This window comes from Nerophis ophidion, linkage group LG19 (genome assembly GCF_033978795.1).
Source record: "Nerophis ophidion isolate RoL-2023_Sa linkage group LG19, RoL_Noph_v1.0, whole genome shotgun sequence".
NCBI classification, from domain to species: domain Eukaryota; kingdom Metazoa; phylum Chordata; class Actinopteri; order Syngnathiformes; family Syngnathidae; genus Nerophis; species Nerophis ophidion.
Window position 1 is genome coordinate 3,558,285 of NC_084629.1, and position 25,689 is coordinate 3,583,973.

A 25,689-nucleotide genomic window follows, 5' to 3' on the forward strand; every position below is an offset into this window, starting at 1 on the left:
GTGAGTCTCAGTTTGAAAAATTACTTGTATCATTTTTCTTTTAATAAAAAATGAAAACGGGTCCCACAAACCCGAACACCACACAACCCTTGTGTGGTGTTCTAGATGTTGTACTGTATTTCGTCATTTTTTGCGTTATTTTTCTCTGAAATCTTCCCGCAGAGGCTCATGAGACAGCTAAAGCAGAAGCGTGCTTACTCATCTGAAAATTACTTTTATGCGTCCCAGCCGTGGCACGTTCGTTAATTCGAGGCGGCCTCAGGTCGTGAATGAACTGAAATAATATCCATGGCGGCAGAAACCTATTTACTATCCTCTGTGATATACAGTATAAAGTTTGCGGTTCTGATTGCGTGCGATTACGTTCTGGGGGTTGGGTGGGGGGGGGGGGGGGGGATGTGGAATGACCTTTAGCGGCTACCGTATTGTAATATAATGAGGAGGTGTCAGTCAGCCGGAGTACAATGATGAGACGGGGGCCGGGCCAACCGGCATCGATCCGTCGGTGGTGTGAGTATTGAGAAGAATTTGAAATATCGCAACACCTCTTCTCCAACAGCGACCGAACATACGAAGAACTAAGACAAGGACAATCGATCCTCCCGTTTTACCTGAAAGTGCACACACCCCGCTCTACGCGTACAATGACAGTGATATGGTTTTTCTTCTGAATCGCGGCAAGGTGATGGAAATTGATATGTTGATGGCTTCTCTCGCCTCCACCTTCTCATTAACTCTGGCCCTGGTAATATGACCTGGGAGAGATTTTCTCCTCCTACTTCAAACCTAACACCGAGTCTCTAAGCCCTGCTGGGAAAGCCCCGTCTCATAAAGAACAATTAAGTGGGCCAATCAGACGGGCTTAAAGTCACTCCTCCGGTGCTTTAGCACCATAATGAACCCAAATAAATCATCAGCGAGGCGTCAGCCACGTGGATTCTCATCGTAATCACAGTCAATCAAAATGTTGCAATTTTCGGTGACTTTTTCCTGTCAAGCACTACTTCAAGCCTGATTTGGGTTAACAGAATGAGCCGATTTGTTGTCGTTACTTTATTTTCTTAAAAAAAAAATACTTAAGTAGCACAAGTGAAATATCTGATAGTGAATATAGGGTATGGTTACAAAACAATAGCAAAAGGAGCAGACTAAAGACTTAAAGATCGCAGAATGCATGCCAGGCGGGTATAGTTAGTAATGGTTCAGTTCAGTTCAGTTGAGTTTATTTTCAGTCTAACAAAAACATATTCATGGATGGTGAGATCATGGATGGTGAGATCGACAGGCGGATCGGTGCGGCGTCTTCAGTAATGCGGACGTTGTATCGATCCGTTGTGGTGAAGAAGGAGCTGAGCCGGAAGGCAAAGCTCTCAATTTACCGGTCGATCTACGTTCCCATCCTCACCTATGGTCATGAGCTCTGGGTCATGACCGAAAGGATAAGATCACGGGTACAAGCGGCCCATATGAGTTTCCAGGTCTCTCCCTTAGAGATAGGGTGAGAAGCTCTGCCATCCGGGAGGAGCTCAAAGTAAAGCCGCTGCTCCTCCACATCGAGAGGAGCCAGATGAGGTGGTTCGGGCATCTGGTCAGGATGCCACCCGAACGCCTCCCTAGGGAGGTGTTTAGGGCACGTCCAGCTGGTAGGAGGCCACGGGGAAGACCCAGGACACGTTGGGAAGACTATGTCTCCCGGCTGGCCTGGGAACGCCTCGGTCCCCCCGGGAAGAGCTAGACGAAGTGGCTGGGGAGAGGGAAGTCTGGGCTTCCCTGCTTAGGCTGCTGCCCCCGCGACCCGACCTCGGATAAGCGGAAGATGATGGATGGATGGATGGAAAACATATTCAAACATGGATCACGATTCAAAAATGAATAACATGACTGAAACAGGCAGAAGCAAAAAAGCTTATATGCCCAACATAACATTTTTTACATTCAATTAAGTTACCTTTTATAATAATGTTTTAATACAAAAATAAATATAGTCATTCAGCATTTACATTTAAGTTGCCCTTTAACAAATACAAAAATATGTGCTTACACACATGCACTTTTTTGTAAATAGATAAACATACATACCTTCTAAATACAACATTTAACCAAACAAACATACATTTCTAGTTCACATAACTTTTTAAAATACATTGTGACATGTTCTTTTTGAATTTAAATACCGAGTCACTCATTTTTATTTCTTTACCAACAGAATTCCACAAATTAACAATAAACATCTACGTTTAACAACTAATATTGCTTTTGGTAAAATAAACTTAGATTCATCTCTTAGATTGTATTTGCTGGTCTGTAGAGAGAAGTATTTTTGAATTCCTTCTGGAAGAGTATTTATTTTTCCTTTGAACATTATCTGTTTTATTTTATAATATCTTGAAATTTCATAAGTTTAGATTTAACAAATAATGGATGGGTATGGTCATAATATCCTACTTTGTTTATTAGCCGTGCAGCTTTTTTTTTTGCAGCAAAACAATATCATTAATTATGGTTTTAAAAGTGGTTCCCCAGAGTTCTTTGTAAAAAAAAAAAAAATTTTTTTTTTTTTTTTTTTACCATTTGTGGACATATTAGCATGTGGTAAATGCAAACCATATGTGTCAAAGTCAAGGCCAGTGAATGATTTATCTATGATATTTGATTAGTATTAGAAGCGGCTCAACTTCAAGCCTGATCCGTGTAAACAGAATGATCCGATTTGTTGTCGTTACTTTACTTTCTTGATAAAAAAAAATAACGATAATTAAATACCACAAGTGAACTATCTGTTGTTGAATACATTTGAGGGTACGGTTACAAAACAATAACAAAAAGGAGAAGACAAAATACTGAAAGATCGTAGTATGCATGTCAGGCAGGTATAGTTAGTAATGGTGCTTTAAAAATAAAAAGTATTAATGAATTAATTAAAAAACATTGCTCTGCCTTTTTGTACCTTTTGTGGACATATTAGCATGTGGTAATTGCAAACCCTATGTGTCAAAGTCCAAGTCCGCAAATGAATTATCTTTGATATTTGATTAGTATTAGAACCGGCCAGACTTCAAGCCTGATTTGGGCTAACAGAATGATCCGATTTCTTGTCGTTACTTTATTTTGTTAAAAAATAAAAAAAATACTTAAGTAGCACATGTGAAATATCTGATGGTGAGTACATTTGAGGGTATGGTTACAAAACAATAGCAAAAAGAAGCAGACTAAAGACTTAAAGATCAAAGAATGCACGCCAGGCAAGTATAGTTAGTAATGGTGATTTGTTAAAATAAAAAACAAATCCTGCTCCGTCTCTTTTTGTACCTTTTGTGGACATATTAGCATGTGGTAAATGCAAACCCTATGTGTCATATTCCAAGTCCACAAATTAATTATCTTTGATATTTGATTAGTATTAGAACCGGCCAGACTTCAAGCCTGATTTGGGCTAACAGAATGATCCAATTTGTTGTCGTTACTTAATTTTCTTTAAAAAAAAAAAACTGAAGTATCACACGTGAAATGTATGATGGTGAGTACATTTGAAGGTATGGTTACAAAACAATAGCAAAAAGAAGCAGACTAAAGACTTACAGATCAAAGAATGCACGCCACGCAAGTATAGTTAGTAATGGTGATTTGTTAAAATAAATAAGAAAATCCTGCTCTGTCTCTTTTTGTACCTTTTGTGGACATATTAGCATGTGGTAAATGCAAACCCTATCTGTCAAAGTCCAAGTCCACAAATGAATTATCTTTGATATTTGATTAGTATTAGAACCGGCCAGACTTCAAAAGCCTGATTTGGGCTAACAGAATGATCCGATTTGTTGTCGTTACTTTATTTTGTTAAAAAATAAAACAAAATACTTAAGTAGCACAAGTGAAATATCTGATGTTGAATACATTTGAGGGAATGGTTACAAAACAATAGCAAAAAGAAGCAGACTAAAGACTTAAAGATCAAAGAATGCATGCCAGACAAGTATAGTTAGTAATGGTGATTTGTTAAAATAAATAAGAAAATCCTGCTCTGTCTCTTTTTGCACCTTTTGTGGACATATTAGCATGTGGTAAATGCAAACCCTATGTGTCAAAGTCCAAGTCCGCAAATGAATTATCTCTGATATTTGATTAGTATTAGAACCGGCCAGACTTCAAGCCTGATTTGGGCTAACAGAATGATCCGATTTGTTGTCGTTACTTAATTTTGTTAAAAAATAAAACAAAATAGTTAAGTAGCACAAGTGAAATATCTGATGTTGAATACATTTGAAGGTACGGTTACAAAACAATAGCAAAAAGAAGCAGACTAAAGACTTAAAGATCGTAGTATGCATGGTGCTTTAAGAAAAAAAAAAAAATAATTAATTAATTAAAAAACATTTCTCTGCCTTTTTTGTACCTTTTGTGGACATATTAGCATGTGGTGATTGCAAACCCTATGTGTCAAAGTCCGAGTCCGCGAATTAATTATCTCTGATATTTGATTAGTATTAGAACCGGCCAGACTTCAAGCCTGATTTGGGCTAACAGAATGATCCGATTTGTTGTCGTTACTTTATTTTGTTAAAAAATAAAACAAAATACTTAAGTAGCACAAGTGAAATATCTGATGTTGAATACATTTGAAGGTATGGTTACAAAACAATAGCAAAAAGAAGCAGACTAAAGACTTAAAGATCAAAGAATGCACGCCAGGCAAGTAGTTAGTAATGGTGATTTGTTAAATTAAATAAAAAAAATCCTGCTCTGTCTCTTTTTGCACCTTTTGTGGACATATTAGCATGTGGTGATTGCAAACCCTATGTGTCAAAGTCCAAGTCCACAAATGAATTATCTTTGATATTTGATTAGTATTAGAACCGGCCAGACTTCAAAAGCCTGATTTGGGCTAACAGAATGATCCGATTTGTTGTCGTTACTTTATTTTGTTAAAAAATAAAACAAAATACTTAAGTAGCACAAGTGAAATATCTGATGGTGAGTACATTTGAAGGTATGGTTACAAAACAATAGCAAAAAGAAGCAGACTAAAGACTTAAAGATCAAAGAATGCAAGCCAGACAAGTATAGTTAGTAATGGTGATTTGTTAAAATAAAAAACAAATCCTGCTCCGTCTCTTTTTGTACCTTTTGTGGACATATTAGCATGTGGTGATTGCAAACCCTATCTGTCAAAGTCCAAGTCCACAAATGAATTATCTTTGATATTTGATTAGTATTAGAACCGGCCAGACTTCAAAAGCCTGATTTGGGCTAACAGAATGATCCGATTTGTTGTCGTTACTTTATTTTGTTAAAAAATAAAACAAAATACTTAAGTAGCACAAGTGAAATATCTGATGGTGAGTACATTTGAAGGTATGGTTACAAAACAATAGCAAAAAGAAGCAGACTAAAGACTTAAAGATCAAAGAATGCACGCCAGGCAAGTATAGTTAGTAATGGTGATTTGTTAAAATAAAAAACAAATCCTGCTCCGTCTCTTTTTGTACCTTTTGTGGACATATTAGCATGTGGTAAATGCAAACCCTATGTGTCAAATTCCAAGTCCACAAATGAATTATCTTTGATATTTGATTAGTATTAGAACCGGCCAGACTTCAAGCCTGATTTGGGCTAACAGAATGATCCAATTTGTTGTCGTTACTTTATTTTGTTAAAAAATAAAACAAAATACTTAAGTAGCACAAGTGAAATATCTGATGTTGAATACATTTGAGGGTATGGTTACAAAACAATAGCAAAAAGAAGCAGACTAAAGACTTAAAGATCAAAGAATGCACGCCAGGCAAGTATAGTTAGTAATGGTGATTTGTTAAAATAAAAAACAAATCCTGCCCCGTCTCTTTTTGTACCTTTTGTGGACATATTAGCATGTGGTAATTGCAAACCCTATGTGTCAAAGTCCAAGTCCACAAATGAATTATCTTTGATATTTGATTAGCTTCACGGTGGCAGAGGGGTTAGTGCGTCTGCCTCACAATACGAAGGTCCTGCAGTCCTGCGTTCAAATCCAGCCTCGGGATCTTCCTGTGTGGAGTTTGCATGTTCTCCCCGTGAATGCGTGGGTTCCCTCCGGGTACTCCGGCTTCCTCCCACTTCCAAAGACATGCACCTGGGGATAGGTTGATTGGCGACACTAAATTGGCCCTAGTGTGTGAATGTGAGTTTGAATGTTGTCTGTCTATCTGTGTTGGCCCTGCGATGAGGTGGCGACTTGTCCAGGGTGTACCCCGACTTCCGCCCGATTGTAGCTGAGATAGGCACCAGCGCCCCCCGCGACCTCAAAAAGGGAATAAGCGGTAGAAAATGGATGGATGGATGGATTTGATTAGTATTAGAACCGGCCAGACTTCAAAAGCCTGATTTGGGCTAACAGAATGATCCGATTTGTTGTCGTTACTTTATTTTGTTAAAAAATAAAACAAAATACTTAAGTAGCACAAGTGAAATATCTGATGTTGAATACATTTGAGGGTATGGTTACAAAATAATAGCAAAAAGAAGCAGACTAAAGACTTAAAGATCAAAGAATGCAAGCCAGGCAAGTATAGTTAGTAATGGTGATTTGTTAAAATAAATAAAAAAATCCTGCTCTGACTCTTTTTGTACCTTTTGTGGACATATTAGCATGTGGTAATTGCAAACCCTATGTGTCAAAGTCCAAGTCCACAAATGAATTATCTTTGATATTTGATTAGTATTAGAACCGGCCAGACTTCAAGCCTGATTTGGGCTAACAGAATGATCCGATTTGTTGTCGATACTTAATTTTCTTAAAAAAAAATACTTAAGTAGCACAAGTGAAATATCTGATGTTGAATACATTTGAGGGTATGGTTACAACACAATAGCAAAAAGAAGCAGACTAAAGACTTACAGATCAAAGAATGCACGCCAGGCAAGTATAGTTAGTAATGGTGATTTGTTAAAATAAAAAACAAATCCTGCCCTGTCTCTTTTTGTACCTTTTGTGGACATATTAGCATGTGGTAAATGCAAACCCTATGTGTCAAAGTCCAAGTCCGTGAATTAATTATCTTTGATATTTGATTAGTATTAGAACCGGCCAGACTTCAAGCCTGATTTGGGCTAACAGAATGATCCGATTTGTTGTCGTTACTTTATTTTGTTAAAAAATAAAACAAAATACTTAAGTAGCACATGTGAAATATCTGATGGTGAGTACATTTGAAGGTATGGTTACAAAACAATAGGAAAAAGAAGCAGACTAAAGACTTAAAGATCGTAGTATGCATGGTGCTTTAAGAAAAAAAATAAAATAATTAATTAATTAAAAAACATTTCTCTGCCTTTTTTGTACCTTTTGTGGACATATTAGCATGTGGTAATTGCAAACTCTATGTGTCAAAGTCCGAGTCCGCGAATTAATTATCTCGGATATTTGATTAGTATTAGAACCGGCCAGACTTCAAGCCTGATTTGGGCTAACAGAATGATCCGATTTGTTGTCGTTACTTAATTTTCTTTAAAAAAAAAACTGAAGTATCACACGTGAAATATCTGATGGTGAGTACATTTGAAGGTATGGTTACAAAACAATAGCAAAAAGAAGCAGACTAAAGACTTACAGATCAAAGAATGCACGCCGGGCAAGTATAGTTAGTAATGGTGATTTGTTAAAATAAAAAACAAATCCTGCTCTGTCTCTTTTTGTACCTTTTGTGGACATATTAGCATGTGGTAAATGCAAACCCTATGTTTCAAATTCAAGACCAGCGAATTAATTATCCATATTATTTGATTAGTATTAGAACGGGCCCAACTTCAAGCTTGATTTGGGTTAACAGAATGATCCGATTTGTTGTCGTTACTTTATTTTCTTAAAAAAATAAAAAGACTTAAGTAGCACAAGTGAAATATCTGATGTTGAATACATTTGAAGGCACGGTTAGAAAACAATAGCAATAGGAGAAGACTAAAGACTTAAAGATCGTAGAATATATATGTTTGTACTGTATATATTGTTTTTCAAATCACTATTTAAATCATTATTTAAACATATTTTTTTTGTATACATGTTACAGGTTATACATCTTTTATTATCGAATATATCAAATGTGATGAATATTTAATGGTCCACAATGGAAACAAGCCGTTTGGCTTTTTGTGCCATCCATTTGACATTTTAAAGCATTACATGGATTACATTTTTTAAGATGTCAATACACTTCTCAATTAATTAATCGATCAATCAATTGATAAAGCGATTTTCATACATAAGTTACACAAAGTTACAAACAATACCCCAGTGACCCATACCCCCCCCATTATCACATACGGACCCAGATACAACAACTTACACAAATATGGACACGTGATTGCATGTCTGAGTACAGAGGAGACATGTGAGTAAACACTATCACAGGAGGTCATCAAACCATGGCCACCTGACACAAAAGCACCGCCACAAGCACGGCCCATAACCCTTAAAGGCTGATGGCTCATCTGAGGAACGTTGGAAAATAAAAATAATAAAACTAAGAACCATGAGTAGAGATAAAGAATTAATTAATACCAGGTAAAAGGTGGGTCTTAAGCCCGCTCTTAAAAACATGAACGTCCTCGACCCGCAGCCCTGAGGTCCTCCGGCAAGCTGTTCCATAGACGGGGGCCATAAATGTGGAAAGATGCCATCCCGACAAGTCTCCCTACTAACCCACCAGTGCCTCCTTGGAAATGCCCCCCTCTACCTCAAAGAACTGCTCACCCCCAAATCCTCCACACGACAAAGCTACGAACAATGGAACGTTCTCCCTGACCACCTGAGGGCACCACAGAATGTGGATGCTTTTAAAAAAGGCTTAAAACCCCTTCTATTTAAACATGCCTTTTTTTTAGATATATTCGTGTTAGTTCTAGTTTTTATTGTTGTTATCTTTTCATTCATTTTTTAATACCATGTAGCACTTTGAGGTTGTTTGCTCAATGGAAACTGCTTTTTTACAAATATAATCTATTATTATCATTAAAAACATACATATCTGAAATATAAGAAGGCCCAATACCATGATGACATTTATAAACCATAAGAAGAACCTTAACATTGATCCTGAATCACACGGGGAGCCAATGCAGAGATTTTAAAACTGGTGTAATGTGAGCCCGACTTCTGGTCTTCGTCAGGACATGTGCCGCTGAATTCTAGAGTAATTGCTAAGGTTTAACAACCTTTTAAGGTAAATTAAGCAAATACTAGTGCCATTATCTTGACATAATGATATGCAATTTTTTTTATTTTTTTTTTCATGCTTGAATTAAAGAATTATTACTTTAAAAAAGTTGTTTTATACTTGTGTTGATGACGCAGCTTTGCATCAGTTGATAATACAGTTCCAAGCATGTTTTACTCAATATAGGTCATAAAATCTCAGCACTAATCTGTAATATCTTACTGAGATCATTGAGAACCAAAACCCTTAAAACAAGTAAAACACTAACATAAAATCTGCTTAGTGAGAATAATTTTCTTATCAGACAGAAAATAAGTAAATATCACCCTTATTTGAGATATTTAATCTTACTTAGATTGCAGTTCTTGCAGTGCTAGACTCACCTTAAGCTCCAAAATGTGGGCCAGGCTGCATCAGCTTGCTGTTGTCACCTATAGAAGAATGGAGGTAAGTTCATGTTTTGGTTTTACCATGAATTGATTAACATGGACCCCGACTAAAATAAGTTGCAAAACTTATCCGGGTTTTAACATTTAGTGGTCAATTGTACGGAATATGTACTGTACTGTGCAACCTACTAATAAAAGTCTCAATCAATCAATCAAATCATAGCATCTTCCCACCAAACCATGTTATTTTCACACAGAATTTGAAGGAATTATCGAAAATGCCTGCCAGATACATTGTTGCAGGTTACACACTGTGTTCAAAAACTAGAAAAAAAAAAAAAAAAATGAGGGGTATTTTATTTGAACTATGCAAAATATTCTGCCAATAGAACAAGAAAAATTGTCTTGTCAAGACTTTCCAAAACAAGTAAAATTAGCTAACTTCAATGAACCAAAAAAACACCTTAAAATAAGTATATTCTCACTAGTAACAAGTGCACTTTTCTTGGTAGAAAAAAAAAGATACCTTTTTGCTCAAAATGCTGAAAAATATCCTTAAATTAAGTAAATGCCAGTGCCATTATCTTGACATAATGATATGGACTCTGCATCATGATTTTTGTTTGTTCACGGTGGCAGAGGGGTTAGTGCGTCTGCCTCACAATACGAAGGTCCTGCAGTCCTGGGTTCAAATCCAGGTTCGGGATCTTTCTGTGTGGAGTTTGCATGTTCTCCCCGTGAATGCGTGGGTTCCCTCCGGGTACTCCGGCTTCCTCCCACTTCCAAAGACATGCACCTGGGGATAGGTTGATTGGCAACACTAAAAATTGGCCCTAGCGTGTGAATGTGAGTGTGAATGTTGTCTGTCTATCTGTGTTGGCCCTGTGATGAGGTGGCGACTTGTCCAGGGTGTACCCCGCCTTCCGCCCGATTGTAGCTGAGATAGGCGCCAGCGCCCCCCGCGACCCCGAAAGGGAATAAGCGGTAGAAAATGGATGGATGGATGGATGGATATCCTTGAAGTAAAAAGGTATTTCCTTAAAAAAGTAGCTGTGTTGATGACACAGCTTTGCAACACTTGATATTCTAGTTTCAAGCATGTTTTACTCAATATAGGTCATCAAATCTCAGCAACAAGCTGTAATATCTTACTGAGATCATTTAGAACTGAAACCCTTAAAGGCCTACTGAAAGCCACTACTACCGACGACGAATTCTGATATTTTGTAAATCAATGATGAAATATTAACATTGCAACACATGCCAATACGGCCTTTTTAGTTTACTAAATTGCAATTTTAAATTTCGCGCTTAGTATCCTGTTGAAAACGTCGGTATTATGACGCATGCGCGTGATGTCTGGGATTGTAGCGGACATTTTTTTCCAGCCCGATCCCAGCTATAAGGAGTCTACTTTAATCGCATAATTACACAGTATTCTGGACATCTGTGTTGCTGAATCTTTTGCAATTTGTTCAATTAATAATGGAGACAACAAAGAAGAAATATGTAGGTGGGAAGCAGTGTATTGCAGCTGCCTTTAGCAACGCAAACACAGCCGGTGTTTCCTTGTTTACAGTCGTCTCTTACCGTAGACATGAGCGGAGAGTTTGCGTCGTTCCTCCTGCAGCTGTGGACTCTCTTGCCTCCTCCCACCGGCCGTCGGATGCTTACTCTGTGGAGGGGAAAAAAAAAAAATCTCAGCCCCTCGGAGACACTGGCGGTCACCACACCCGTGGCCACACCCCTCTGACTTTCAGGTACGACTATATAATCTCACTAAAACACTAGTATCACAATAAACAGATAAGGGATTTTCCAGAATTATCCTAGTAAATGTGTCTAATAACATCTGAATCGCTCCCACTGCCCTCATCTTTTTTCTTTTTTTTTTTCTAGTCCTTCACTGTCACTTTCTTCATCCACGAATCTTTCATCCTCGCTCAAATTAATGTGGAAATGTTCGCTTTCTCGGACCGAAACGCTCTCGCTGCTGGTGGCCATGATTGTAAACAATGTTCAGATGTGAGGAGCTCCACAACCCGTGACGTCACGCGCACATCGTCTGCTACTTCCGGTACAGGCAAGGCTTTTTTATTAGCGACTAAAAGTTGCGAACTTTATCGTGGATGTTCTCTACTAAATCCTTTCAGCAAAAATATGGCAATAACACGAAATGATCAACTATGAGACATAGAATGGACCTGCTATCCCCGTTTGAATAAGAAAATCTCATTTCTGTAGGCCTTTAAGTATATTCTAACTAATAACAAGTGCACTTTTCTTGGTAGAAAAAAAAAAAACTTTTTGCTCAATATGTTGAAAAGTATCCTTAAATTAAGTAAATGCTAGTGCCATTATCTTGGCATAATGATATGTACTCTGCATCATGATTTTTTCTTTTATCCTTCAAGTAAAAAAGTATTACTTTAAAAAAAATAGTTTTATACTTGTGAGTGTTGATGACACAGCTTTGCAACACTTTATATTCCAGATTCAAGCATGTTTTACTCAATATAGGTCATCAAATCTCAGCATGGGGCGGCATGGCTCGGTTGGCAGAGTGCCCGTGCCAGCAACTTAAAGGGTTGCAGGTTCGATTCCCGCTCCCGCCATCCTAGTCACTGCCATTGTGTCCTTGGGCAATCCAATCCAATCCAATCCAATCCACTTTATTTATATAGCACATTTAAACAACAATAACGTTTCCAAAGTGCTGCACAGCCATGTTAAAAACAATTGTAAAAAAATAAAAATAAATAAATAAAATAAAATAAAATAAAAAAAGTATATATATATATATATATATATATATACATTTTCTTTTTCATAACATGGTCACTACTGCCTACTTTGTCTTGTTATAGTCTTATTTTACTGTTATATTGTTATTCCCATTGTTTTTATTCTTTTTGTAATCCATCCATCCATTTTCTACCGCTTATTCCCTTTCGGGGTCGCGGGGGGCTCTGGCGCCTATCTCAGCTACAATCGGGCGGAAGGCAGGGTACACCCTGGACAAGTCGCCACCTCATCGCAGGGCCAACACAGATAGACAGACAACATTCACACTCACATTCACACACTAGGGACAATTTAGTGTTGCCAATCAACCTATCCCCAGGTGCATGTGTTTGGAAGTGGGAGGAAGCCGGAGTACCCGGAGGGAACCCACGCATTCACGGGGAGAACATGCAAACTCCACACAGAAAGATCCCGAGCCTGGATTTGAACCCAGGACTGCAGGAACTTCGTATTGTGAGGCAGACGCACTAACCCCTCTGCCACTTTTTGTAATATTTCTCTATTTTGTTTCCATTTAAACCCCCATTATTTACTTTTTACTTTTTTTTCTTTAAATTGATCTCAACTCTGTACACTGCTGCTGGAATTTTAATTTTCCTGAAGGAACTCTCCTGAAGGAATCAATAAAGTACTATCTATCTATCTATCTATATATATATATATATATATATATATATATATATATATATATATATATATTATGCTCCACCAATGACTGGACAAAAACAAAAAATAAATAAATATAAAACCAATAAAGACAATATACCCACCTGCTCCCAGTGCCACCCACACTGGTTTAAATGTAACTTAGATATTGGGTTTCACTATGTAAAAGCGCTTTGAGTCACTAGAGAAAAGCGCTATATAAATATAATTCATTTCACAACAAGCTGTAATATCTTACTGAAATAATTTAGGACAGGGTTGTCCAAACTTTTTCCACAGAGGGCCGCGCACGGAAAAATTAAAGCATGGGGGAGCCATTTTGATATTTTTCATTTTCAAACCATTATAAAATATATGGATTCTTTTTTTTTTTTTTTTTTAGGGCTCCCTAAAACAAGTCAAATTATTATTTATTTATTTTATTTAACACTTACAGTAAATCTTTACAGTATATCAACCATAGGTTGATATAATGTTTAAAAAATGCCTTTTCTGTCAAAGACAACTTATGCAGTATTTCTCCCACTGCCCAAAACATTCAGAAAGCAATGTTAATGTGCAGAAATTATAGACTTAAACAAAACAATAATGCAGGACACCATTGATTTTAATTATTATTTTTGAGTAATCACAGTAAAAAGATAAATAAAATCCAGTTAAATATATTTGGGATCCAAAAGTGATACATTTTTATCAGGTTTTTTTTTTTCATTTTCAACACTTAAGTTACGAGATCAACTTCAGATATATCTGTCCATTTTAAGTTTGAACTATGATTTTGTTCCCATCCTCACCTATGGTCATGAGCTTTGGGTCATGACCGAAAGGACAAGATCACGGGTACAAGCGGCCCAAATGAGTTTCCTGTCTCTCCCTTAGAGATAGGGTGAGAAGCTCTGCCATCCGGGAGGAACTCAAAGTAAAGCCGCTGCTCCTCCACATGGAGAGGAGCCAGATGAGGTGGTTCGGGCATCTGGTCAGGATGCCACCCGAACGCCTCCCTAGGGAGGTGTTTAGGGCACGTCCAACCAGTAGGAGGCCACGGGGAAGACCCAGGACACGTTGGGAAGACTATGTCTCCCGGCTGGCCTGGGAACGCCTCGGGATCCCCCGGGAAGAGCTAGACGAAGTGGCTGGGGAGAGGGAAGTCTGGGTTTCCCTGCTTAGGCTGTTGCCCCCGCGACCCGACCTCGGATAAGCGGAAGATGATGGATGGATGGATGGAAAACATATTCAAACATGGATCACGATTGAAAAATGAATAACATGACTGAAACAGGCAGAAGCAAAAAAGCTTATATGCCCAACATAACATTTTTTACATTCAATTAAGTTACCTTTTATAATAATGTTTTAATACAAAAAGAAATATAGTCATTCAGCATTTACATTTAAGTTGCCCTTTAACAAATAATACAAAAATATGTGCTTACACACATGCACTTTTTTGTAAATAGATAAACATACATACCTTCTAAATACAACATTTAACCAAACAAACATACATTTCTAGTTCACATAACTTTTTAAAATACATTGTGACATGTTCTTTTTGAATTTAAATACCGAGTCACTCATTTTTATTTCTTTACCAACAGAATTCCACAAATTAACAATAAACATCTACGTTTAACAACTAATCTTTCTTTTGGTAAAATAAACTTAGATTAATCTCTTGGATTATATTTGCTGGTCTGTAGAGAGAAGTATTCCTTCTGGAAGAGTATTTATTTTTCCTTTGAACATTATCTGTTTTATTTTATAATAGACAATATCTTGAAATTTCATAAGTTTAGATTTAACAAATAATGGATGGGTATGGTCATAATATCCTGCTTTGTTTATTAGCCGAGCAGCTTTTTTTTTTGCAGCAAAACAATATCATTAATTATGGTTTTAAAAGTGGTTCCCCAGAGTTCTTTGTAAAAAAAAAAAAAAAAATGTATTTTTTTTTTTTACCATTTGTGGACATATTAGCATGTGGTAAATGCAAACCCTATGTGTCAAAGTCAAGGCCAGTGAATGAATTATCTATGATATTTGATTAGTATTAGAACCGGCCCAACTTCAAGCCTGATCCGTGTAAACAGAATGATCCGATTTGTTGTCGTTACTTTACTTTCTTGATAAAAAAAATAACAATAATTAAATACCACAAGTGAACTATCTGTTGTTGAATACATTTGAGGGTACGGTTACAAAAGGAGAAGACAAAATACTGAAAGATCGTAGTATGCATGTCAGGCAGGTATAGTTAGTAATGGTGCTTTAAAAATAAAAATAAAAGTATTAATTAATTAATTAAAAAACATTGCTCTGCCTTTTTTACCTTTTATGGACATATTAGCATGTGGTAATTGCAAACCCTATGTGTCAAAGTCCAAGTCCACGAATTAATTATCTCTGATATTGGATTAGTATTAGAACCGGCCAGACTTGAAGTGAATTGTATTTATATAGCGCTTTTTCTCTAGTCACTCAAAGCGCTTTACATAGTGAAACTAAATATCACATTTTTACATTTAAACCAGTGTGGGCGGCCCTGGGAGCAGGTGGGAAAAGTGTCTTGCCCAAGGACACAACGGCAGTGACTAGGATGGCAGAAGCGGGGATTTGAACCTGCAACCCTCAAGTTGCTGGCACGGCCGCCCTACCAACCGAGCTATACCGCCCCGACTTCAAGCCTTATTTGGACCAACAGAATGATCCGATTTGTTGTCGTTACTTTATTTTCTTAAAAAAAAATACTTAAGTAGCACACGTGAAATATCTGATGGTGAGTACATTTGAAGGTACGGTTGGCCCTGCGATGAGGTGGCGACTTGTCCAGGGTGTACCCCGCCTTCCGCCCGATTGTAGCTGAGATAGGCGCCAGCGCCCCCCGCGACCCCGAAAGGGAATAAGCGGTAGTAAATGGATGGATGGATGGGTTACAAAACAATAGCAAAAGAAGCAGACTAAAGACTTAAAGATCGTAGTATGCATGGTGCTTTAAGAAAAAAAATAAAATAATTAATTAATTAAAAAACATTTCTCTGCCTTTTTTGTACCTTTTATGGACATATTAGCATGTGGTGATTGCAAACCCTATGTGTCAAAGTCCAAGTCCACAAATTAATTATCTCTGATATTTGATTAGTATTAGAACCGGCCAGACTTCAAGCCTGATTTGGGCTAACAGAATGATCCGATTTGTTGTCGATACTTAATTTTCTTAAAAAAAAATACTTAAGTAGCACATGTGAAAAATATGATGGTGAGTACATTTGAAGGTATGGTTACAAAACAATAGCAAAAAGAAGCAGACTAAAGACTTAAAGATCAAAGAATGCATGCCAGGCAAGTATAGTTAGTAATGGTGATTTGTTAAAATAAAAAACAAATCCTGCCCCGTCTCTTTTTGTACCTTTTGTGGACATATTAGCATGTGGTAAATGCAAACCCTATGTGTCAAAGTCCAAGTCCACAAATGAATTATCTTTGATATTTGATTAGTATTAGAACCGGCCAGACTTCAAGCCTGATTTGGGCTAACAGAATGATCCGATTTGTTGTCGTTACTTTATTTTGTTAAAAAATAAAACAAAATACTTAAGTAGCACAAGTGAAATATCTGATGTTGAATACATTTGAAGGTACGGTTACAAAACAATAGCAAAAAGAAGCAGACTAAAGACTTACAGATCAAAGAATGCAAGCCAGGAAGTATAGTTAGTAATGGTGATTTGTTAAAATAAATTTAAAAAATCCTGCTCTGTCTCTTTTTGTACCTTTTGTGGACATATTAGCATGTGGTAAATGCAAACCCTATGTGTCATATTCCAAGTCCACAAATGAATTATCTTTGATATTTGATTAGTATTAGAACCGGCCAGACTTCAAAAGCCTGATTTGGGCTAACAGAATGATCCGATTTGTTGTCGTTACTTTATTTTGTTAAAAAATAAAACAAAATACTTAAGTAGCACAAGTGAAATATCTGATGTTGAATACATTTGAGGGTATGGTTACAAAACAATAGCAAAAAGAAGCAGACTAAAGACTTAAAGATCAAAGAATGCACGCCAGGCAAGTATAGTTAGTAATGGTGATTTGTTAAAATAAAAAACAAATCCTGCTCCGTCTCTTTTTGTACCTTTTGTGGACATATTAGCATGTGGTAATTGCAAACCCTATGTGTCAAAATCCAAGTCCACAAATGAATTATCTTTGATATTTGATTAGTATTAGAACCGACCTTCTGGGGGTCACGGGGGGCGCTGGCGCCTATCTCAGCTACAATCGGGCGGAAGGCAGGGTACACCCTGGACAAGTCGCCACCTCATCACAGGGCCAACACAGATAGACAGACAACATTCACACTCACATTCACACACTAGGGCCAATTTAGTGTTGCCAATCAACCTATCCCCAGGTGCATGTCTTTGGAAGTGGGAGGAAGCCGGAGTACCCGGAGGGAACCCACGCATTCACGGGGAGAACATGCAAACTCCACACAGAAAGATCCGAGCCTGGATTTGAACCCAGGACTGCAGGAACTTCGCATTGTGAGGCAGACGCACTAACCCCTCTGCCACCGTGAAGCCCTGGTGCTTTGTAAAAAAAAAAACTTTAACAAAAAAACACTGCTCCATCTCTTTGTTTAACTTTTGTGGACATATTAGCATGTGGTAAATGCAAACCCTATGTTTCAAATTCAAGACCAGCGAATTAATTATCCATATTATTTGATTAGTATTAGAACGGGCCCAACTTCAAGCTTGATTTGGGTTAACAGAATGATCCGATTTGTTGTCGTTACTTTATTTTCTGAAAAAAATAAAAAGACTTAAGTAGCACAAGTGAAATATCTGATGTTGAATACATTTGAAGGCACGGTTAGAAAACAATAGAAATAGGAGAAGACTAAAGACTTAAAGATCGTAGAATATATATGTTTGTACTGTATATATTGTTTTTCAAATCACTATTTAAATCATAATTTAAACATATTTTTTTGTATACATGTTACAGGTTATACATCTTTTATTATCGAATATATCAAATGTGATGAATATTTAATGGTCCACAATGGAAACAAGCCGTTTGGCTTTTTGTGCCATCCATTTGACATTTTAAAGCATTACATGGATTACATTTTTTAAGATGTCAATACACTTCTCAATTAATTAATCGATCAATCAATTAATAAAGCGATTTTCATACATAAGTTACACAAAGTTACAAACAATACCCCAGTGACCCATACCCCCCCATTATCACATACGGACTCAGATACAACAACTTACACAAATATGACACTATATGGACACGTGATTGCATGTCTGAGTACAGAGGAGACATGTGAGTAAACACTATCACAGGAGGTCATCAAACCATGGCCACCTGACACAAAAGCACCGCCACAAGCACGGCCCATAACCCTTAAAGGCTGATGGCTCATCTGAGGAACGTTGGAAAATAAAAATAATAAAACTAAGAACCATGAGTAGAGATAAAGAATTAATTAATACCAGGTAAAAGGTGGGTCTTAAGCCTGCTCTTAAAAACATGAACGTCCTCGACCCGCAGCCCTGAGGTCCTCCGGCAAGCTGTTCCATAGACGGGGGCCATAAATGTGGAAAGATGCCATCCCGACAAGTCTCCCTACTAACCCACCAGTGCCTCCTTGGAAATGCCCCCCTCTACCTCAAAGAACTGCTCACCCCCAAATCCTCCACACGACAAAGCTACGAACAATGGAACGTTCTCCCTGACCACCTGAGGGCACCACAGAATGTGGATGCTTTTAAAAAAGGCTTAAAACCCCTTCTATTTAAAAATGCCTTTTTTTTAGACATATTCGTGTTAGTTCTAGTTTTTATTGTTGTTATCTTTTCATTCATTTTTTAATACCATGTAGCACTTTGAGGTTGTTTGCTCAATGGAAACTGCTTTTTTACAAATATAATCTATTATTATCATTAAAAACATACATATCTGGAATATAAGAAGGCCCAATACCATGATGACATTTATAAACCATAAGAAGAACCTTAACATTGATCCTGAATCACACGGGGAGCCAATGCAGAGATTTTAAAACTGGTGTAATGTGAGCCCGACTTCTGGTCTTCGTCAGGACATGTGCCGCTGAATTCTAGAGTAATTGCTAAGGTTTAACAACCTTTTAAGGTAAATTAAGCAAATACTAGTGCCATTATCTTGACATAATGATATGCAATTTTTTTTATTTTTTTTCATGCTTGAATTAAATAATTATTACTTTAAAAAGTTGTTTTATACTTGTGTTGATGACGCAGCTTTGCATCAGTTGATAATACAGTTCCAAGCATGTTTTACTCAATATAGGTCATCAAATCTCAGCACTAATCTGTAATATCTTACTGAGATCATTGAGAACCAAAACCCTTAAAACAAGTAAAACACTAACATAAAATCTGCTTAGTGAGAATAATTTTCTTATCAGACAGAAAATAAGTAAATATCAACCTTATTTGAGATATTTAATCTTACTTAGATTGCAGTTCTTGCAGTGCTAGACTCACCTTAAGCTCCAAAATGAGGGCCAGGCTGCATCAGCTTGCTGTTGTCACCTATAGAAGAATGGAGGTGAGTTCATGTTTTGGTTTTACCATGAATTGATTAACATGGACCCCGACTAAAAACAAGTTGAAAAACTTATCCCGGTGTTACCATTTAGTGGTCAATTGTACGGAATATGTACTGTACTGTGCAACCTACTAATAAAAGTCTCAATCAATCAATCAATCAAATCATAGCATCTTCCCACCAAACAATGCTATTTTCACACAGAATTTGAAGGAATTATCGAAAATGCCTGCCAGATACATTGTTGCAGGTTACACACTGTGTTCAAAAACTAGAAAAAAAATACAAAAATGAGGGGTATTTTATTTGAACTATGCAAAATATTCTGCCAATAGAACAAGAAAAATTGTCTTGTCAAGACATTCCAAAACAAGTAAAATTAGCTAACTTCAACAAACCCCACAAATATCTTAAAATAAGTATATTCTCACTAATAACAAGTGCACTTTTCTTGGTAGAAAAAAAAGATACCTTTTTGCTCAAAATGCTGAAAAATATACTTAAATTAAGTAAATGCCAGTGCCATTATCTTGACATAATGATATGGACTCTGCATCATGATTTTTGTTTGTTTATCCTTGAAGTAAAAAGGTATTTCCTTAAAAAAGTAGCTGTGTTGATGACACAGCTTTGCAACACTTGATATTCTAGTTTCAAGCATGTTTTACTCAATATAGGTCATCAAATCTCAGCAACAAGCTGTAATATCTTACTGACATCATTTAGAACTGAAACCCTTAAAGGCCTACTGAAAGCCACTACTACCGACGACGAATTCTGATATTTTGTAAATCAATGATGAAATATTAACATTGCAACACATGCCAATACGGCCTCTTCAGTTTACTAAATTGCAATTTTAAATTTCGCGCGAAGTATCCTGTTGAAAACGTCGGTATTATGACGCATGCGCGTGATGTCTCGGATTGTAGCGGACATTTTTTTCCAGCCCGATCCCAGCTATAAGGAGTCTACTTTAATCGCATAATTACACAGTATTCTGGACTTCTGTGTTGCTGAATCTTTTGCAATTTGTTCAATTAATAATGGAGACAACAAAGAAGAAAGATGTAGGTGGGAAGCGGTGTATTGCAGCTGCCTTTAGCAACGCAAACACAGCCGGTGTTTCCTTGTTTACAGTCGTCTCTTACCGTAGACATGAGCGGAGAGTTTGTGTCGTTCCTCCTGCAGCTGTGGACTCTCTTGCCTCCTCCCACCAGCCGTCGGATGCTTACTCTGTGGAGGGGGGAAAAAAAAACATCTCAGCCCCTCGGAGACACTGGCGGTCACCACACCCGTGGCCACACCCCTCTGACTTTCAGGTACGACTATATAATCTCACTAAAACACTAGTATCACAATAAGCAGATAAGGGATTTTCCAGAATTATCCTAGTAAATGTGTCTAATAACATCTGAATAGCTCCCACTGCCCTCATCTTTTTTCTTTTTTTTTTCTAGTCCTTCACTGTCACTTTCCTCATCCACGAATCTTTCATCCTCGCTCAAATTAATGTGGAAATGTTCGCTTTCTCGGACCGAAACGCTCTCGCTGCTGGTGGCCATGATTGTAAACAATGTTCAGATGTGAGGAGCTCCACAACCCGTGACGTCAATCACACATCGTCTGCTACTTCCTGTACAGGCAAGGCTTTTTTATTAGCGACCAAAAGTTGCGAACTTTATCGTGGATGTTCTCTACTAAATCCTTTCAGCAAAAATATGGCAATATCGCGAAATGATCAAGTATGACACATAGAATGGACCTGCTATCCCCGTTTAAATAAGAAAATCTCATTTCTGTAGGCCTTTAAGTATATTCTAACTAATAACAAGTGCACTTTTCTTGGTAGAAAAAAAAAAACTTTTTGCTCAATATGTTGAAAAGTATCCTTAAATTAAGTAAATGCTAGTGCCATTATCTTGGCATAATGATATGTACTCTGCATCATGATTTTTTCTTTTATCCTTGAAGTAAAAAAGTATTACTTTAAAAAAAATAGTTTTATACTTGTGAGTGTTGATGACACAGCTTTGCAACACTTTATATTCCAGATTCAAGCATGTTTTACTCAATATAGGTCATCAAATCTCAGCATGGGGCGGCATGGCTCGGTTGGCAGAGTGCCCGTGCCAGCAACTTAAAGGGTTGCAGGTTCGATTCCCGCTCCCGCCATCCTAGTCACTGCCATTGTGTCCTTGGGCAATCCAATCCAATCCAATCCAATCCACTTTATTTATATAGCACATTTAAACAACAATAACGTTTCCAAAGTGCTGCACAGCCATGTTAAAAACAATTGTAAAAAAATAAAAATAAATAAATAAATAAAATAAAATAAAAAAAGTATATATATATATATATATATATATACATTTTCTTTTTCATAACATGGTCACTACTGCCTACTTTGTCTTGTTATAGTCTTATTTTACTGTTATATTGTTATTCCCATTGTTTTTATTCTTTTTGTAATATTTCTCTATTTTGTTTCCATTTAAACCCCCATTATTTACTTTTTACTTTTTTTTCTTTAAATTGATCTCAACTCTGTACACTGCTGCTGGAATTTTAATTTTCCTGAAGGAACTCTCCTGAAGGAATCAATAAAGTACTATCTATCTATCTATCTATATATATATATATATTATGCTCCACCAATGACTGGACGAAAACAAAAAATAAATAAATATAAAACCAATAAAGACAATATACCTGTTCCCAGTGCCACCCACACTGGTTTAAATGTAACTTAGATATTGGGTTTCACTATGTAAAAGCGCTTTGAGTCACTAGAGAAAAGCGCTATATAAATATAATTCATTTCACAACAAGCTGTAATATCTTACTGAAATAATTTAGGACAGGGTTGTCCAAACTTTTTCCACAGAGGGCCGCGCACGGAAAAATTAAAGCATGGGGGAGCCATTTTGATATTTTTCATTTTCAAACCATTATAAAATATATGGATTCTTTTTTTTTTTTTTTTAGGGCTCCCTAAAACAAGTCAAATTATTATTTATTTATTTTATTTAACACTTACAGTAAATCTTTACAGTATATCAACCTCAGGTTGATATAATGTTTAAAAAATGCCTTTTCTGTCAAAGACAACTTATGCAGTATTTCTCCCACTGCCCAAAACATTCAGAAAGCAATGTTAATGTGAAGAAATTATAGACTTAAACAAAACAATAATGCAGGACACCATTGATTTTAATTATTATTTTTGAGTAATCACAGTAAAAAGATAAATAAAATCCAGTTAAATATATTTGGGATCCAAAAGTGATACATTTTTATCAGGTTTTTTTTTTTCATTTTCAACACTTAAGTTACGAGATCAACTTCAGATATATCTGTCCATTTTAAGTTTGAACTATGATTTTGTTCCCATCCTCACCTATGGTCATGAGCTTTGGGTCATGACCGAAAGGACAAGATCACGGGTACAAGCGGCCCAAATGAGTTTCCAGGTCTCTCCCTTAGAGATAGGGTGAGAAGCTCTGCCATCCGGGAGGAACTCAAAGTAAAGCCGCTGCTCCTTCACATGGAGAGGAGCCAGATGAGTTAGTTCGGGCACGTCCAACCGGTAGGAGGCCACTGGGAAGACCCAGGACACCTTGGGAAAACTGTGTCTCCCGGCTGGCCTGTGAACGCCTCGGGATCCCTCGGGATCCCTCGGGAAGAGCTAGACCAGGGGTGCCCACACTTTTTCTGCAGGCGAGCTACTTTTCAATTGACCAACTGGAGGAGATCTACCTCATTTATATATATCATTTATATTTATCTATTTATGAAAGAGACATTTTTGTAAACAAGTTAAATGTGTTTAATGATAATACAAGCATGTGTAACACATATAGATGTCTTTCTTTCACCAAGACAAGAATATAAGTTGGTGTATTACCTGATTCTGATGACTTGCATTGATTGGAATCAGACAGTAATGATGATAACGCCCACATTTTCAAATGGAGGAGAAAACAAGTTGTCCTTTCTGTACAATACCACATGAAAGTGGTTGGTTTTTGGCATCTAATTCATCCAGCTTCCATACACTTTACAAGAAAAACATTGCCGGCAAATTCCGTAGCTTGCTTGATTGACATTCACGGCACCCGAGGGTCTTGTGAGATGACGCTGGCGGCTGCCAGTTCATTATTATGAAAAAATGACAGAGAGGAAGGCGAGAAACACTTTTTATTTCAACAGACTCTCACGCCGATAAGAGTCTCATCACTTGTGCACGCCATATTTCTGAGGGATCGCTTGTGCACGCCAGTTTTCCGAGACTCTGTATTTAGTTAGCGCAGGCAGCATGAAGCAGGGCTTTTATTGTGAAGATAGGAAATGTGCAGTCGGCCTTTAGAGTTTTGACGGAAGGTACGGCGCGAGAGTCTGTTGAAATAAAAAGTGTTTCTCGCCTTCCTCTCGGTCATATTTTCATAATAATGATCTTGCAGCAGCCAGCGTCATCTCACAAGACCCTCCGGTACCGTGAATGTCATTTAAGTGACGTCTTGGTGAAGATTGATGATCACTCATTTTTAGGTCTATTTTTTTTAAAAGCCTGGCTGGAGATCGACTGACACACCCCCCGCGGTCGACTGGTAGCTCTCGATCGACGTAATGGGCACCCCTGAGCTAGACGAAGTGGCTGGGGAGAGAGAAGTCTGGGCTTCCCTGCTTAGGCTGCTACCCCCGCAACCCGACCTCGGATAAGCGGAAGAAGATGGATGGATGGATGGACTATGATTTTGTTAGTTTTATGCTCTTTTGTCAAACAAAATGCTGTTGTTTTTGTATGGCAACCACACAATATATGCAATATTTTCCACATAAAAATATTTGAAATAATTGGAGCATTGAATAGGTCAATAATTCATTATAACATTGTTTTTTGGGGGGTTTTTTTAGCAATGGCAAAAAAAAATAAAAAAATAAAGATAGACCAAAGAAGAAAAAAAACAGCTTTGTGTCAACATTGCAACTTTTTAAAGTTAGATTTCACCTCATTCCACTTTTTTTTATTTTTGAAATAGCATTCACAGAATGTGTGGCGGGCTGGTAAACAACACACCTAATTAAGGACCAACACCCTTAAAACAAGTAAAAGACTGTTTATAAAATCTGATTCGTGAGAATAATTATCTTGTCGGACAGAAAATTAACAAATATCACCCTTATTTGAGATATTTAATCTGACTTAGATATGGATGTACCATGAGAAAAACTTAGGGGGTTTTAATCATTTAAAAAAAAAAAAAAAATGGAGATAGCGTCACTCCGCATAGCAACTTGTGACATTGTGGATAGACTTGGTACTCAACAGGTCTAATTCACGTCATTATGTTATTAGTTTGCTGACATTTATAGGAGTACTGCTTTCATTTTGTATGAGTTAAATGTATAAAAGTTAACTGTTACTTACAAGTGGTGGCTGCTCATCTTCAGAAATGTTTGGGGCGGGGCCGGCAGGTACTTCCTGGTTTTGCGAGGTTGATGACGTCATTTCTGACAACGTCGGATCATACCAACTCACAGGGGGTATTTGTTGTCCATCCATCCATTTCCTGCCGCTTGTCCCGTTCAGAGGAGCGGGGAGGGGGTTGCTGGAGCCTATCTCAGCTGCAATCAGGCGGAAGGCAGTGTACACCCTGGACAAATCACTATCTCATCCCAGGGCCAACACAGATAGACAACATTCACACATTACGGACCATTTAGTGTTGCCAAGCAACCTATCCCCAGGTGTATGTCTTTGGAGGTGGGAGGGGCCTATTCCCAGGTGCATGTCTTTGGAGGTGGGAGGGGCCGATCCCCAGGTGCGTGTCTTTGGAGGTGGGAGGGGCCTATCCCCAGGTGCATGTCTTTGGAGATGGGAGGGGCCTATCTCTAAGTGCATGTCTTTGGAGGTGGGAGGAGCCTATCCCCAGGTGCATGTCTTTGGAGGTGGGAGGGGCCTATCCCAAGGTGCTTGTCTTTGGAAGTGGGAGGGGCCTATCCCCTAAGTGCATGTCTTTGGAGGT

The 25,689-nt window shown here is 37.5% G+C and overlaps 1 protein-coding gene across 11 annotated transcripts in view; it reads right to left on the reverse strand.

The window, feature by feature from the left end:
* Positions 1-25,167, reverse strand: part of nr4a2a (nuclear receptor subfamily 4, group A, member 2a) — a 460,443-nt gene extending 435,276 nt beyond the window's left edge. For 10 of the 11 annotated variants that reach the window (XR_009802874.1, XR_009802876.1, XR_009802875.1 and 7 more), the window contains exons 1-3: positions 25,092-25,136; positions 11,165-11,249; positions 9,569-9,616 (exon numbers count right to left, since the gene is read on the reverse strand). The gene's annotated coding sequence lies outside the window, so the exon portion shown is untranslated. Of the gene's footprint in view, positions 1-9,568; positions 9,617-11,164; positions 11,250-20,808; positions 20,894-25,091 lie in introns of all 11 variants that reach the window. The other variant, XM_061878997.1, reaches the window with a different exon arrangement.
* Between the last annotated feature and the right edge of the window lie 522 nt (positions 25,168-25,689).